At 33.6% G+C, this 11499-nt stretch overlaps 1 long non-coding RNA gene across 1 annotated transcript; it reads right to left on the minus strand.

Annotated features, from left to right (window-relative positions):
- Positions 1-4786: 4786 nt before the first annotated feature.
- LOC107945486 (uncharacterized) lies at positions 4787-5528 on the minus strand. Its single transcript, XR_001696579.2, has 2 exons — positions 5310-5528; positions 4787-5028 (listed from the first exon to the last, which is right to left on the minus strand). It is a non-coding gene; the product is annotated as an uncharacterized lncRNA (long non-coding RNA).
- Positions 5529-11499: the final 5971 nt, after the last annotated feature.

The raw sequence follows: 11499 nt of genomic DNA on the forward strand, positions 1-11499 counted from the left end.
TGTTCTCTGGATCTTCCAAAATTTCTTAGATTATAAGAATTATCGTGATACCTAATCAAGCTGATGCCACTCAATCCAAGAAAAGCATAAAAGTGGCGTGCATATATTAAAAACATGATTACGCGTATGTGCCTCCAGTAGTAGTATGGTTGTAATCTCTTCCAGTTGGTACAACATCCACAGAAATTTAAAAAATAAATAGAAGTATTGCATTTAAATTATATTATGAGATGATATTAATAAAAGTCCATAAACACAACAATATAAAACATGAATTACCTAATCAATAGATTGCATATCAATGGATGTTCGTATCGCTAACAAGTCATCCTTCTAATAAGTTTTATAGTCATGATGCCTAGACCACATATTAAAATATAAAATGTTAGTACATATATAAACCATTTAGAAAGTAATGGATTTTAAGGTTTGGGGTTTTATTTTTACTTTATAAGGGAAACTGATTACGCGTATGTACATATATAAAAACATGATTACGCGTATGTGCCTCCAGTAGTAGTATGGTTGTAATCTCTTCCAGTTGGTACAACATCCACAGAAATTTAAAAAATAAATAGAAGTATTGCATTTAAATTATATTATGAGATGATATTAATAAAAGTCCATAAATACAACAATATAAAACATGAATTACCTAATCAATAGATTGCATATCAGTGGATGTTCGTATCGCTAACAATTCATCCTTCTAATAAGTTTTATAGTCATGATGCCTAGACCACATATTAAAATATAAAATGTTAGTACATATATAAACCATTTAGAAAGTAATGGATTTTAAGGTTTGGGGTTTTATTTTTACTTTATAAGGGAAACTGAGAGCTTTGGAGGGTATAAACACAATCCATAGAAGCTAATACCACCCCACGATTGTAAAAAACACAAGGCAACTGTTTAGCTTATCGTTCCCCACTTTACACGCCTTGCATAACACCTTTATAAGCTTGTCAAAACAATAAACCCCAATTGTATGTACCATTCATTTGGAAATTTGTTAACAATAGGAAGTACATGGTATGAACTAAATTGTTAGACTTTCTGGCATCAACCTACTTCCGATCGATTAAAGAATTTACGCTCTAGCATGATTATTATTATCATTGAATGTTGGATTTTATAGGAGATTCTCAAAGTGGGTTTTCAACCATTTTAACTTATGAAAGCTTTTGAAAATTGGACTTAAGATTGTTACCTATTTTGAACACTCAATAACCTCCCTTAGATTGTGTTTAGAATTTTCTATTACAATACGTCTATACATTGGAAGCCTTATCGGCAACACTACATCTTTTAGTGCTTTTACGCATGAGAGACGAAACATATAGTTCTTATGTAACTCCCCAAAACCAATCCGATGAATTAGATCTGAATCTAGGGTGTTATTACTCAAGTATATATGTAGCTCACTCAATTATACAAATTTACATTCGATTACAACTGTTTAATTATAACTTTGTCTATGGAATACATAAGTACAAATAATACGAGAATTCAATTGGTATACACAGAGAATTTGTTTACAACTATAATTGAATTGATGTTCTAGCCTATTATAATTATTCTGTGTAAAAGACTTCTAAAAAACAACTCAAACTCGAACACGCCAACAAACTTGCTTTGTATGCATAAGAGTCTAATACGCCACTCCTTTGGCGTAGCCCTAGCGTCGTCCCTCTTGGTGTAGATCCAAAAAAATATACCTCTAATATAACACACAGAGGTAAGTTCATAAGAACTAGCGAGATAAGCACCAATTACCTGAATTATTTTTGTAACACCCAAAAAATTAGGAGGTTGGAATTTTAAAATTTGCATAATCTAGATCCTAGCATTAGTCGTTAAGAGCTTAGTAAAATCTTTAGAGAACCAAGGTTTAAATCCCACTTTTTTTCACTTTCCCCTTTTATTTTTTTGCACTTAAGGAACCAAGGTTAAAGTAGCTTATATATTATTTATGGTAAAATATAGCCTTAGAATGGGCATTAGCCTAATGGCTAAGCTTCATCCTTTCCATTCCTTTGATATTAAGTTCAAGCCACGTTGGTTTCACTTCCTTTCCTTGATTTTGACCAAAAAGGGTTAATTGCCAAACAACCTTTATTTTTTCAAAATCCAACTAGTAAACCACTTCCTAGCACAGTTAGGATTTCCTATTTGATTCTAACCCAAATTGAAACCCCCATTCTCCTGATTTATTCTCAATTTTCTCTACAAACCCTCTTTTGCAAAATTCTCTCAAAGTTCTTGCTAGAAATTTAGTTCCTGAATCTTAACTTTGCAATCAAGTCCAAACCAAATCATTTATTATCAATCGTTGAATTTCGGGTCACCGATCTCTAAATTTCTATCAAGATTGATAAGTTTTTCTCGTTTCCCAATAGCTAGAACTCATAAATTTTGGAAAATCATTATTTTCATTAGATTTTTCATCCAATACGGAGCTTGTACAATCTTGTTGAAAACTTTCTTAAATCTTGAAATCTATAATTAATTCTAGCGTTTTGTCAATAAACAGTCCCGTGTAGGTAATCCAGATCATAGTTGGACATGAGAATCATTGTACAAGACTCCGAAAGTCAGGTGTGTGTTCTTTTATGAAAAATTGAGTCAAAAATTGAAACTGTCCAGTCACACACAGCCTACCACACAGTTGTGTGGCCAGCCCGTGTGGATCACACGACCTCACACACAGTCATGTCCCTCTATAATCCCTCATGTCTTCACACCGCACACAGCCTGGGGCTCTGCACACGGCCGTGTGGCTCCTACACCTCATCTATTCGAATTGCACATGCCCTAGGGCTTTGCACACGGTTCGGTCACTCGGCCGTGTGGCCCCTAAAACTCAAAATTTACAATTTTGTCTTGACTTTTATTATTTTACTCAAATAAGTCCCCGATTAGGTTTTTAATGGTATTTAGATAACTAGTTTATGCAACTGGGTCCTAGATTAAGAATAGATCAATGAGATATATGGATGATTAAATTTATTACTTGAATTACTTTTGATTAAATACCTAAATAATCAATAATGTTACATTTACTTAATGAATACTTGATTGAATGATCCAAATGTTAATTGTTTGCAAAATTAGATGCCTAATTTATTCATGATTTTCATTGATTGGTTATAAGATTAAAGGTAAACGATATATTGATTGAATGTATTGGAATGTATTTATATTTCATTTGCATGTGTTGGGATAATATGATCGGAGGAAGAACCAGCAGTGTAATTGCATTTAATCGTTCACTGTGTACTCACAGTTACAATATATTCCAACTACGATGATCTCACTGTGTATTCACAGTTACAGTAAATCCTAACTACGACATTTTCACTGTGCTCTCACGGTCCCTCTAACAGCTTTTATGTGCAAGATGGTCGTGTTTTTGCAGTTACCAGCAGATTTTACCTACAATTACTCGAATTTGAGTGTGGCATTAAGTCCACAAATTGGAGTGATGATGGAGAGAGTTCGGGGGAACTTCCAAGTTTGAAGCGCTAGTGATTGGGGGTAGGACAATCGATTTTTAAATCAATTTTTGTATGGTATATTTGACAATTTATGCATTCATGACTTAATTTTCTTGATGAAACAATTAAACTGATTTTGTACATATATCTTTTGTGAACAATATGAATAACTCTAAAATTAATTTAGTTGATTGTCTATATTTGAGAATATTATTAATGCGTGACTAAAGTTGTAACAACCCGTTTTAAGTGAAATCGAAACAGTGGTTTTGGGACCACAAATTTGACATTGAACAAATTACTTTATTAATTTTTTAATGTCTACAGCATGTCAGTAGTGTCATATAAAAATTTCGTTAAAATATTTTATCGTTTGCATGTTTAATTTGATAAAAGGACTAAATTGCAAAAAGTGAAAAACTTGAGTTCTCTTAGTAAAAGGTGTCAAATTGCTATGGAATTGAAATATGAGTGGCCTTAAATGGTAATTAGAGATTAATTAAAGTAGTGGATAATTATGGACACCATTAATGTAATTAGTAAAGGTTATAATAGTAATTTAACAAATTAAGTTAGTAAAATGATAAAAAAAAATAAGGTTGTCATCTTTGTTTTTTCCTTAGCTGATTTTTAACCTAAGGAAATCACCATTTGTGAGCATCCAAACATTCGGCCAACTCTTGCTAGTGCATGTAAGTGCATTTTTGGTCAGTTTTTAATAGTTTTTATATTTCTAGAATTCTTGTAGCTTAATCTAGCTAACTCAGGGACTAATTTGTAAAACTATTAAAAGTATAGGGTTTTACCATGAATGTATATTAGTTTTTTTATGTTTGATGGATGAAAATGAATGTTTGATTATAATTGAGCAATTTTTGTAAAGAAATTTTTGATGAATTTGTCATTTAGGGATTTAATTGAAAAATAGAAAAATGTTCATGGTAAAAATGTGAAACAAATATAATATAGGGCTTGCTAGGGACTTAATTGATATTCAGCTAGGATGGGTTGGTACTAAATTGCATGAATTTTCATTTTTATGAGCTAGGGACTAAATTGTAATGAATTCAAAATTTTAGGGACAAAAGCATAATTTTTTCAAAAAAATTTAGATACAAGCATGTCTCTTGGTCGTGTGACCCCTGTAGTTTGAAAAATTTTTCCTTTTTTCAAAAAATTTCATATGTTTCCGACTTAGTCCCGATGCGTTTCCAATGTCTTTTTAGGGCCTCGAGGGCTTGTATAAGAGACTGTATGTATGATTTCGGTTGATGTTGCTATTGTAATAGGCAAATTTTGGCCTGGATAAAAATAAATAAAATAAAATAACGGTCCATTTACATTTGGGCTAATCCTAATACATTTGGCCCAATAAAGGTCCTAATTGTGTAAACCCTAGCCTAACTAGCAGATAGCCTCAGAGGCCACCATCGCCCCACGCCGCAACAGCACCCGCGCATTGCGCATGTCGCCCTTGCACGTCGCGCATGTTGCCCTGCACAACGCACGTCTTCCACTACTTCCATACCTGCGAGAAATTGATCTAAACGGCAGCACATGCAAAAAAATAACAGGATAGATAGATTTTTTTTCATTTTTTTTTGTATATCTCGGCTATAAAAGGCCGATTTTAATTTGTAAAGGGGGTTAGACAAATGATATATTGAAATAGAGAGAAAATACAAAGGTAAAGAATCAGAAAAGAAAAATTTTGGAAGGTGATTTTCTTCATTTCTTTTATTGCTTTCTCTGTTATTTTTTTTTGGGGTGTGCAAAACAGAAATAAGGAGGAGAAGAGAAGGTTTTTACCAGTGGTGGAGCGCCATTGATGCCCTTGCTGCGTTGCGTCCGAATCGGAGTTGAAAAGGGGAAGATTTCAGTGAGAAGCAGAAGAGAAAGAAGCAGTCCTTGCGGGTGCTATTGCTGAAATTGGACTGGGGTTTTGATTTGGGTTTGAAATGGGTTTTGTTGGCTGCAAATGAAATGGGGTTTTATTAATGGGCTATTTACCTTTTTAATCTTTTTCATTTTTCCATCATTTCAAAATTATGATTTTATGTTTTTAAATTTTGCTATGAAATATTGAAATTGTTTTATTTTAATCCCATTTAAACGCAGTGCGTGGGAGGTTTGGGAAAATTCCCCTTCCGGTCCTCCTCCTGTTGCGCGTATTTTAATTTGCCCCAATTTTGTTTATTTTAATTACGAATTTGCCCCAAATCACTGTTTCAAGTTTTAAATTGGCCCTTTTGTCATTATTATATTATATTATTATTATTATATCTATATATATACGCATATGTATGTTAATATATATATGTACATATTTTAAATGGTTTTACAATATATATACATGTCTTATATATATATATATATTTTATTATCACTTTATTTTTCTTAGTTTTATATACATATATATACGTACATATACTTATATTTTATAATTTTAATACACTTTTTCATATTTTTTAATCCAAATATATATATTTTTAATATATGTATATACATATACTATTCAAAATTATTAAATATATTTTCCGCATTTTTCTTGCATATAGATATATATACACATTTTTCATAAGTTATTAATATATTTTACTTATATTTTTTATATACCTATACATATTTTACACTCTATTTTCATAACTTTTATATACATGTCTAATATATGCATATGCATATTTTTAAAATTTACTTATATATCATATTTTATTTTGCAAACATATGTACATGTTTTATTATTTTATTTTTATAATTTTTTGTATACGTGTATATATATGCATTAACATTTTTATAATACATTTACATGTATAGTTTAAATTAAAGTATTGGTTTTATGTGGTACATTAGCATTTTACTATATTTTTTTAAAGAAAATATATTTTGGTTTTGTCAAAGCATTAAAATCATCATGTTTTATAAATTTCCAAAATATTTGGCATTCATGATTCTCGAGAAAATAATCGTGTCCTAACGTATTGGATTTCGATTGATTTTCGATGAATTTAGATAGCCAAGTATGTATTTTTCAATAAAATCACACAAATTTCAAGCAAAAGCTTATTCTCGAGAATCCAAAACGTCGGGTCCTAACTTACTGGTCATGACATTTTGTCCTCTCGAAATAAGAATTTCTAAAACAAAAGGCAGTATTTGGTATATGAAATTTTGAGAAATTGTGCCCTAACGTATTGGGTTTCGATTTTCTTCATTCGATCTAAATAATCGAATATCCCCTTAAATTTAAAATGCATGAGTTTTAAGAAATCACAAGACAAATTTGATTTTTGAAGATTTAAAAATATTGTGCCCTAACTCACTGGGTGTGATGTTTTATGTCTTTGAGATAAGAATGTTTTGTTGTTTTAATTCATTCATGAGTAAAAAGTTTTCTTTTAAAATCTTTTCAAATTTTCGACACCAAGACATAAAACAATCAATTCGGTACCAATTTTGGGCGTTACGAGGGTGTTAACCCTTCCTCGTGCGTAACTGACTCCCGAACCCATTTTTCTCAGATTTTGTAGACCAGAATTGTTTTTATGGTGAGCCGATCACACCTTAATAAAGGATCGGTGGCGACTCCAATTTTTTTTTTAAAGTCGACAACTAAATTTTTGTTTTCAAAAAAATGGTTTCGACAGCTTGGCGACTCCACTGGGGACCTAGAGAGTCGAGCCATAAAATTGATTATTTTGTGTCTTCTTGTCGAAAATTAATGTTGTTTTAGCAATGATTTCCCCTTTTGCATTCATTGGTTTCCTTTGTTATGTATTTGCTTAATTGATCTAAGTCTTTTAGTTTATTTGCATTTTGCATTTCATGGTCAATTTCACCCCTCTAAGTGGGAGTGAGAAGCTGCTCCTTCGTGAGGTTTTCACTTCCGTGCAGGATAGTGGATCACTTTCGGGATATATCCGTACCTATGTCTTCGTGAGATTTTCATCTCCGTGCAGCCATAGGGAAATGTATTCCCCTGAACCAAACTCGGTCCATATGAGCCTATAATGGGAGAGGACCGAGGAATCTGCTGGTTCGGGTACCCTTGCTTTAGAAGCCAAACCACATATAGTGAACCTTAGGAACTTGCCCGAAGTAGAACTATGCGAAACTCCTAGAGGTCACCCGAGTAGGTACTCTATTTATTTTCTTGTTCGTTTTTGTTTTGTACTAACCCGCTTTCTTTTGTTTTGATTATGATTGCATTGCATTTGCATCTTGGAAAAGAAATGTTGATTCAAGTTCGATTACTAACTTAGAAAGCTTGTCATGGAATACGGATTTCTTGATAAAATGGAAGATAATACAGTTGCTTGAATATATTCCGAGAAACACAAGAAGGGTGATGGAAGAGTTCATGACTTTACTTCATGGCCCTAGGATTCAAGCTGATTATTCGAGAGCTACCGACATTCCAACTTCCTTAAAGAAGCTGATAAGCCTTACGAGGATGGGCAGACGATGGATTGCAACCAAGATCAAGCAAAAAGGAGCTAGTAGTGTTGTTCATTGAAAATTTGCGAGATTTATCTTAAACATCCAGATGAAGTAAGAGGTTGATGTTTCTTGAAGTATGAGGGCGAGGCCGTACATGCATCCGTTTTATGTAAAGAAGTTTGTCTTCTAGTGAAGTTTTCTAAATGGAATTGAATCAGAATCAACGTCTCTTTATGCATTCATTTCATGCATTCGCATTACATGACATCATATGCATTAAAATCCATTGAAAAAGCCTAATTGAGTAAAATTATTTCAGTTAATTTGGAAAACCAACACCCTCACGGTACCCAAGCAAAGGCTAGAGAAATGGACCAAAGGTTGGAGAAATTAGAGCAAATGCAAGTGCGGATGCAAGAGCAATTGACCAAATTTCAGCAAGATATGAGAGATCAGTTGTTAGAATTCCAAAGAAATATAATGTGTTAGTTAACCTAGTTATTGGCTAAAGGGTTAGAAAGAGGAAAGACCCCAATGGTCCACTTTGGGGATAATAATGAGGACCCTACATATCCTTCAGGCTTCACCCCAACAAATACCCAAGCACAACCAAATGTATATCCACAAAGCGTAATTGTTAACATCTGACCCCAATATCTGACCAGCACCTCGACACCGGTGAATTTCCAGACTGGCTCAGGTTCCAACTCGATGGGCAATTTAACTAATCCTGTTATCATTGATGATCAAGCAGAAATAGAACATGAGAGGGTGGAGTTCCCAAAACAATTTGAAGATCGTTACAAACGGAAAGGGCGAGAGTGGAACTCTCAAATCAATACTTTAAAGGCCCCAAGGAAGAAAGGGAATAAGGGGGATAATGTAGGCAGATATAACAGGGGCTACTCAAAACCAATCACTGTGGGTCGACCAAAGACGAAGACCACCAGCTATCAGGGCCCTTTAAAGCAAGAATCTTATACGAAGACAAATACAGACGGGCCTCAGTTTACGCCTATACCGATGTCATATAGCGAGCTATATCAAAGCCTATTTAATGTACATGTGTTGTCCCTATTCTATTTGAAACCAATGTTGCCCCCATTTCCTAAATGGTATAATGCAAATGCTCAGTGTGAATACCATGCGGGAATTGCGGGGCATTCGATAGAAAATTGTACCGCTTTCAAGAAATTGGTTGAAAGGCTCATCAATATGGGCATTGTTAGATTTGAGGATTCATCGAGTGTGGAAAATCTGCTACCCAATCATATTGATAATGGGGTGAATGCGATGTATGAAAAAGTGTAGGGGAACGTTCACATCAATGCCATACATAAAGGCACAATTGAAAAGGGACCTTATTAGATATCTATCCTTATAAACTTGGGAGTGTCCTAAATAATCGGATTGTAGAAGAAATCTCTATAGTATTTAGAGCTTGCTTAGAGTAATGTTCAAAACACACTTGTTGCTTTTAGCCTAGAGGCAATAAGAATTTCTTTGTGAAATATGCTCATGTCTGAATGTCGTTATTTTAATGAAATGCATCATTGCGATCATTTTTGAACCAATATTCTTTCAGTCTGTCTGAATAGTTATTCTTTCATTCTTTTGGATTTTATTCCACATCATTCATTCATTCATAATCATATTGTACAGATAGTTCTTCATAAATTTATACATTCTTTTGTATATTATTTGGTATTTATTATGGGCCCCCAGATATCAATGACATGAATGACACTGCTACTGATTTAGAATCTCTTTTTGAGCAAGACATGTGTTTAGAGGGATCTCATGAGTTTGAAGATGACATAGATCGTAGCCTATCTCCAGACTTGTTGAGGATGGTAGAGTAAGAAGAGAACAAATTTTACCTCTTGAAGAGACAGTGAAGATTGTGACTTTAAGAGAATATGCATAACCGAAGAAACGAAGCAAGACCTTGTTAAGTTACTTCAAGAGTTCAAAGATGTCTTCGTATGGTTATACCAGGATATGCCCAGGTTAAGCACTGATATTGTAATCTGAGCAATAGCACAACGTTAATAATTTGCAGTATGTTCAAGATTCACATCATGAACGATGCAATTAGAATTCTTTACTGGGGCAATACCTTCTTCTCTGGCTTATCCTGTTGAAGTCAAGTTGTCATTTTTTTGTATTTTTGTTGGATTTCATCCTAATTGAAGAAGAAGATATAAAATTTTCTCGTCATAGTTAAATTTCGCCCCAAAAGGCTCTATGAGAGAAACCTGATACCAAAGAAGATCTTTCGCATACAAAATAAAAGTGGAATATCTTATGGGGAAGACCTTATCTGGAATAATATTGATTCTGATCGAAAAGAATGACCAGGACTTGCCTAATACTATGAGTGCAGATTCAATGAAAAAAAGGCAAAAAAAAAGAACAAAAAATAAAAAGAAAAAGAAATAGAAAAAAAACTCTCTACCGAGGTAATGTCTTTCTCTTTAGCTTATCACGGTTTTTCCATTGAAGTTAAAATCATTTCTCTTCGGATATTGGCTGAGCTGAAGTAGGATAAAGATCCAATCTCGATAAGATCAGTTGAACTTAATTGAATGAAATAGGCTAAAAGCTATTCGTCATTGCCAGATGTACCAAAAACGGATGATGCGAGCTTACAACAAAAAAGGGGTTCGTCCTAGAGAATTTCATGAGGGAGACCTGGTATTGAAAAAGATCCTTCCTCTACAAAAGGATTTTAGAGAAAAATGAGTGCCAAATTGGGAATGTCCTTATGTTGTAAAGAAGACCTTTTTTGGAGGAGCACTGATTTTGAGTGAGATGGATAGTAAAAACTTGTCTAATCTTGTAAACTCAGAATCAATCAAGAAATACTTCGCTTAAAGAAGGAGAGGGCCAAGGTAAAAACTCGCAAAGGGCACTTTGAGTCACAAAAAAAAGAGAAGAAAAAAGATGTGAAAAAAAAGTAAAAATGGAGAGGCTAAGGTGAAAACTCACAAAGGGCGCCTTAGACTAAAGGGGATTTAGTTGAAAACCCGAAAAGGGCAGCTCAAATTTTGATCAGGATAGGGCTGGAAGTGATCAGGGCAGCTCAAATTTTGATCAGAATAGGGCTGGAAGTGATCAGAGTGGCTCAGATTTTGATTGGAATGGGGCGTGTGGTGGTCTTGAGATACCTGAATCAGCAGGAAAGGGTATGCGACATCTTGGGCCATCAACAGAGTACTGTAGATCTCTTAAACACATGTCAAACTCAGAATGGTCTTCAGGAAGTTTGTACAGAGAAGTTCAAGCTGCATTATCTGGGGCACCTAGTCTTCATGCTATTTATATTGGATTGTCTGTTCTTGGAATACTTCATTCTTTTTCAAGATACAAGTCAATTCCTCTTGTATTCTTAATATTCTTGATAATATGTTCATTTCAAGCTATGTTCTCAAACCAATTCTATTTTATCTTTTATTTTGTTCTTTTTGCAAATGTGTTGCATTAGAATAATGATCAATTGACCAATAAAACTTTCACAATGGAAGTTTTGCATATTACTCTAGAAGTTTCTAAATAATAC

This window comes from Gossypium hirsutum, chromosome D12, assembly GCF_007990345.1.
Source record: "Gossypium hirsutum isolate 1008001.06 chromosome D12, Gossypium_hirsutum_v2.1, whole genome shotgun sequence".
NCBI lineage: Eukaryota > Viridiplantae > Streptophyta > Magnoliopsida > Malvales > Malvaceae > Gossypium > Gossypium hirsutum.